Source organism: Erythrolamprus reginae, chromosome 12, assembly GCF_031021105.1.
Source record: "Erythrolamprus reginae isolate rEryReg1 chromosome 12, rEryReg1.hap1, whole genome shotgun sequence".
Taxonomy (NCBI): domain Eukaryota; kingdom Metazoa; phylum Chordata; class Lepidosauria; order Squamata; family Dipsadidae; genus Erythrolamprus; species Erythrolamprus reginae.
In genome coordinates this window covers 13020500-13026694 of record NC_091961.1, presented here as the reverse complement: position 1 = coordinate 13026694, position 6195 = coordinate 13020500, and positions in this window count along the sequence as shown.

Below are 6195 nucleotides of genomic sequence, written 5' to 3'. Positions count from 1 at the left end.
ACCCAGGGGAAGAGCCTTCTCTGTGGCGGCCCCGGCCCTCTGGAACCAACTCCCCCCAGAGATTAGAATTGCTCCCACCCTCCTTGCCTTTCGTAAGCTTCTTAAAACCCACCTCTGCCACCAGGCATGGGTGAACTGAGATAGTCTTTCCCCTTAGGCCTTTACAATTATATGCATGGTATGTCTGTTTGGTTTTACAATAAGCGTTTTTAACTGTTTTAATATTGGATTGTCATATGCTGTTTTACTACTGTTGTTAGCCGCCCCGAATCTACGGAGAGGGGCGGCATACAAATCCAATAAAATAAAATACAATCTTACCTAACATCCCCCTAAAGCAGTGATGGCGAAGCTATGGCAAGGGTGCGACAGGTGGCACATGGAGCTGTATCTGTTGGCACGCCAGCCGTTGCCCTAGCTCAGCTCCAACGTGTATATGTGTGCCAGCCAGCTGTTTTTTGGCTCATGCAGAGGCTCTTGGAGGGCGTTTTGGCTTCCAGAGAGCCTCCAGGGGATGAGGGAGGACGTTTTTACCCTCCCCCAGGTCTAGTGAAGGCTTTGGAGTCTGGAGAGGGCAAAACCCAAGTCTATTGGCCCACCATTTGGGAAACAGGCCATTTCCAGCCTCCAGAGGGCCTCCAGGGGGCAGAGGAAGCTGTTTTCGCCCTCTGCAGGCATTGAATTATGGGTGTGGGCACTCGCGCATGCACGATAGTACATGCACACGCTCTTTCGGCACCCAAGGAAAAAAAGGTTCACCGTCACTGCCATAAAGGAAACCTTGGCTGAAGATTTCCTAAAACTATGTGGTTTTGGCATTGCATTTTTTAATTATTGATTGACAATAGTGATTTGGATTTTTAGACAAATTTTCGTCTCTCTCCCTCCCCCTTTCTTAGGGGGAATTTTTATTTTATTTTATTTGGATCAACTCAGCAGTAAATATAGGTAGCCATTGACTTATGACCATAACTGAGCCCAAAGGTTCTGTGACTAAGTCAGTTACTGTTTGTTAAGTGAGTTTTGCTCCATTGTATGATCTTTCTTTCCACAGTTGTTAAGTGCACCACTGCAGTTGTTAAGTTTGTAACATGATTGTTAAGGGAATGTTGCTTCCCTTGACTTTGCTTATACAAAGGTCGCAAAAGGTGATCAAGTGACCCAGGACACTGCAGCTGTAGGGAATCAGTTACCAAGCATTTGAAGATGATACTAAGCTGCCAGGAATAGCTAACACCCCAGAGGACAGGCTCAAAATCCAGATGGATCTTGAAAGACTTGAACACTGGGCCCAGTCTAATAAAATGAAATTCAGTGCTAAGTCCTACGCATAGTTAAGAAAAACCAAAAACATACATATATAAACTGGGTGGAATAGCACACTCAATAGCAGTGATTGTGAGAGGGATCTTGGAGTCTTAGTAGACAACCAGCTCAACACGAGCCAGCAATGTACAGCGGCAGCCAAAAAAGCCAATGTAATCCTAAATTGCATGAATAAAAGGATACAATCTGTTCTGTCGGGCTCTCTGGTAGAATCCTCCCAAAAATTCACATGTACAAATTTCAGACACACACACATTTGAAAATTCAAAACAATGTTCTTTATAATGAAAATTCACTTAAACCAAGCCCTCTTTTGGTATAGCAAAGAGCACTGGTCTCCAAACAAACTGGTAATTTGTACAAGTCCCTTATCAGTTCTGTGATAATTATCTTGCAGCTGTGAGGCCACAGTCCTTCTTCTCAAACGGAAACACACTTTGCTCTGGTTTAGTTTCAAAGCGGGGGAAAATCAGCACACAAAAAGTCAAAGTCAGTAAAGCAGTCACGAAACACAACGATCAGATAATCCTCCACAATGGCCAAACCCACAGGCTGCTCTTTATAGCAGCCCCACTAATTACCACAGCCCCACCCAACCACAGGTGGCCTCATTTTCTTTGATAATAACCTCTCAGTTGTTGTTGCCTATGCATCGCTCTCTGCATGCCTGGCTGTATCATTAACTCTTGTTCTGAATCCAAGGAGGAGCTAGATAATTGATCTCCTTCTGATCTGTCTGCCCCACTCTCCTCCTCCCTGTCACTCATGTCTTCTTGGTCAGAGGAGCCTTCATCAGCAGATTCCACCGGGGGCAAAACAGGCCTGCAATATGTGGATGTCTCCCCCACATCCACAGTCCTTGGGGCAGGAGCAGGGCCAGAGCTAACCACAACACAATCTAGGACTAGGGAGGTAGTAATACCACTTGATAAAACCTTAGTTAGACCACACTACAAAAAAGACATTGAATCTCTAGAGAAAGTGCAGAATAGAGCAACCAGAAAGATTAGGAAACTGGAAACTATAACACATGAAAAGCAGTTGCAAGAACCAGTAATGGACAGTCTAGGAGAGAAGGATCAGGGGAGGAATGATAGCAGTGTTCCAATATTTGAGGGGCTACCACAGAGAGAAAGGGGTCAGACTGTTTTCCAAGGCACCAGAAGGCCAAACAAGGAATAATGGATGGAAACAGAGCAAGGAGAGATTCAACCTGGAAATAAGGAGAAACTTTCTGTCAGTGAGAGCAATCAACCAATGGAACAGCTTTCCTACAGAGGTTGTGAGGGCTCCAACACTTGAGAGTTTCAAAAGGAGATTGGACTGCCATTTGTCTGAAATGATGTAGGGACCCCTGCTTGAGCGGGAGGGGTTGGATTATTTATTTATTTATTTATTAGTTGGACTTGTATGCCGCCCCTCTCCGAAGACCTATAAGTAGTGAAGGGCTGCAAAAACGTTTACTACCACACTGTGGGTGTGGCTTATTTTGTGGGTGTGGCTTGCCAGCCATGTAACCAGGTGGGAGTTGCTTGGTGATCATGTGACCGGAGGTGGCTTAAAGGTCATGTGACTGGCTTAAAGGTGGTCCGTCACTCATGTCAAGGGTTTGGGTTAGGGTTAGGGTGCCTGGCCTCTCCTCGCCTCAAAGAGATACAATCTATTGTATCTATTTACTATTACTATGAGCTGGGGTGGCGCAGCAGGTAGAGTGCTGTACTGCAGGCCACTGAAGCTGACTGTAGATCTGAAGGTCAGTGGTTCAAATCTCATCACCGGCTCAAGGTTGACTCAGCCTTCCATCCTTCCGAGGTGGGTAAAATGAGGACCCGGATTGTGGGGGCAATATGCTGGCTCTGTTAAAAAGTGCTATTGCTAACATGTTGTAAGCCGCCCTGAGTCTAAGGAGAAGGGTGGCATAAAAATCGAATAATTAAATAAATAAATAAATAAATTACTGAACATCCAAAATATATTATTTAATTCTATGTATATATGCCATATGTTTACATACATATTATACACAGGCACACAAAAATATACTACATAAACTGTATTTGTATGTCCACACACGCACGCACACACAGCTCTTCTAAAATTATACACATTCAACCTCATTTATTGTGATAGCAAAAACATACCTAGAGCCAGTGAAGGGCTACCAAACTTTTTACTACCACACTGTGGGCGTGGCTTATGCATTTCCTTTCAACATCTTTCAGTGCAAACCAGGTGCTCTGGGGTGGAGCTCCATTTTCACTACCCCACTGCGTTCACCCCATCCGGGCAGGAGCCCACCCCTGGCCAGAGCCCAGAAGGGGGGGGAAATTCAAAAGACTTTTATCGGTTCTGCGTACCTGACCAAAATTTTTCTACCAATTCTGCATACCTACTGTACCCGTAGGAGCCCATCGCTGCCTATAAGGTCCCTTCCAACTCTAGTAATCTATAATCTGTAATTTGAATTTTGATCCCATGACCACGGGGATGTTGCAATGGCCGAAAGTGTGAAAAAAGGTCATAAGTTGTAATTCTGAACAGTCATTAAATGAACTGTTATAAGTTGAGGATTACTTGTAAACAAGTTAAGATTGTTTATGAACAAGCTCTAAAGACCTTGAGAAGGTCCCTTTCTTACACCATTAAAAACACCTTGCTGATCGATTCCTACTGTTTGCTTCCTCTTTTTCACCAACTACCAATACCCCCTTATTCCATATTTTATCTATCTATCTATCTATCTATCTATCTATCTATCTATCTATCTATCTATCTATCTATCTATCTATCTATTTATTCAATAGCACTTTTTAACAGAGCCAGCCTATTGCCCCCACAATACAGGTCCTCATTTTACCCACCTCGGAAGGATGGAAGGCTGAGTCAACCTTGAGCCGGTGGTGAGTTTTGAACTGCTGACCTTCAGATCTACAGTCTCCAAATTTTCTCCAAGTATTAGATGAGGCACTTCCTGAAAACCCAAGCATGCAACAACAGCATTGACAGGACAATCTCTGGCCACATATCTGGCTGTCCAATCTGTGTCATCTAAAAATGAACATGATCATAACAACCACGATCATTCGATTTATGCTTCAAAGAAGCCCTTGTGTGCGTGTCCCAGAAAGAGATTAAAGGAACAAAGCCGCAGGACAGGAAATAAATGGTACATTAACTTTCGCGAGCCAGAACAATAAAGTCTATTATGGGAAAATAAAATTAAAAGGATTAAGAGAGCAGCATCAACAGACAAGTGACAAATCAAGTGTAGCCCTCATGACTTAAGTGAAAACAACACAGAAAACCCGTTAGTTTGCTTCTGCAGTTTCTTAAAGGAGGTGAAAAATTATGACAAATTAGGATTTATAGAGAAATGCATTGACTGATTAACCTATGCCCTGCCTTCCCTCCAGATTGTTCTCAACTTATGGCTACAATTGACATCAGAATTTCCATTGATAAGCAAAGTGGTTGTTAAGTGAATCATACCCAATTTTAGGACCTTTTTTGCCATGGAATTGCATTTAAGCGAATCATTCACATGTTAAGCAAATTCTACTTCTCCCATTGACTGTGCTGGTCAGAATCCAGCCAGGAAGGTGGCAAATGGGGATCGTGTGACCTTGAGACACTCCACATGTTCCAAGTGCAAGTTGCTGGTTGCAAAGCACCTGAATTTTAACCACGTAACTCTGAGATGCTGCAAAGGTGGTAAGTGTGAGGACTGGCTGAAAGCCACTTTGACAGTTGGCCTCGGAATTAAAAGGAGCAAAGCTCTCTGGTTTCACCCATCAGCCCCCAAAACTAAGAATCATGCACCTGCTATTCAAACAAGGAGACCTTTGCCTCCGCCAGGGTAGGTATACTGCAAATTGGGTTGTCCAATCTTGGCAACTTTAATACTTGTAGACTTCAAGTCCCAGAATTCTAGGAATTGAGGTCCATATGTTTCATTGACACCTGTTGGGTACTTTCCCTGATAACCAGTTTATAATTTCCTTCCTTCCTGTTCTTTTTTCTCATTTCCTAATCTTATCCACAGCCTTAGAATGTCCTTGTGTCTCCCATTCAATACATTCCAGAGTCCATTCTGCTTAGTTTTTCCAAATCAGCCAAGTGTTGCCACCTAACCTGGTGAGGCTAAAAATACGTATCAGCATGCTTTCAAGAATTACTCTTTGTTTCTCTCTCATGTTCTGCCTTTTTATTTATTTATTTGTCAAGCATGTACAAGGTATATGTAGTAGGTATTGGTATAAACTTTGGCCAACACCCCAGAGGATAGACACAGAATTCAAAAAGATCTAAACAGACTTGTACAGTGGGCTGAAACGAAAAAAATGAAGTTCAATGTAGAGAAGAGTAAAATCCTGCACCTAGGCAAAAAAAACCCCAAAACATGCATACAAATTAGGCGAAACCACACTCACCATGAGTGACTGTGAAAGGGATCTTGAAGTCTTAGTGGATAACCAGCTAAACATGGGCCAGCAATGGGCAGCAGCGGCTAAAAAAGCCAACACAATCCTAAGCTGCATGAACAGGGAGATACACTCCAAGACCAGAGAGCTAATAATACCACTCTATAAGGCCCTGGTCAGACTGCACCTGAAGTATTGCATCCAGTTCTGGTCACCACACTTCAAAAAAGATATAGAGACTCTAGAGAGGGTGCAGAAAAGAGCAACTAAAATGATAAGGGGACTAGAGACCAGGTCATACGAGGAAAGGTTGCTGGAACTGGGCATGGATAGTCTAGTAAAAGAAGGGCTAGGGGGGACATGATAGCTGTATACAGGTACTTGATGGGTTGCCACAGAGAGGAGGGGGGGACACTGTTTTCCAGGGCACCAGAGGGCCGGACGAGGA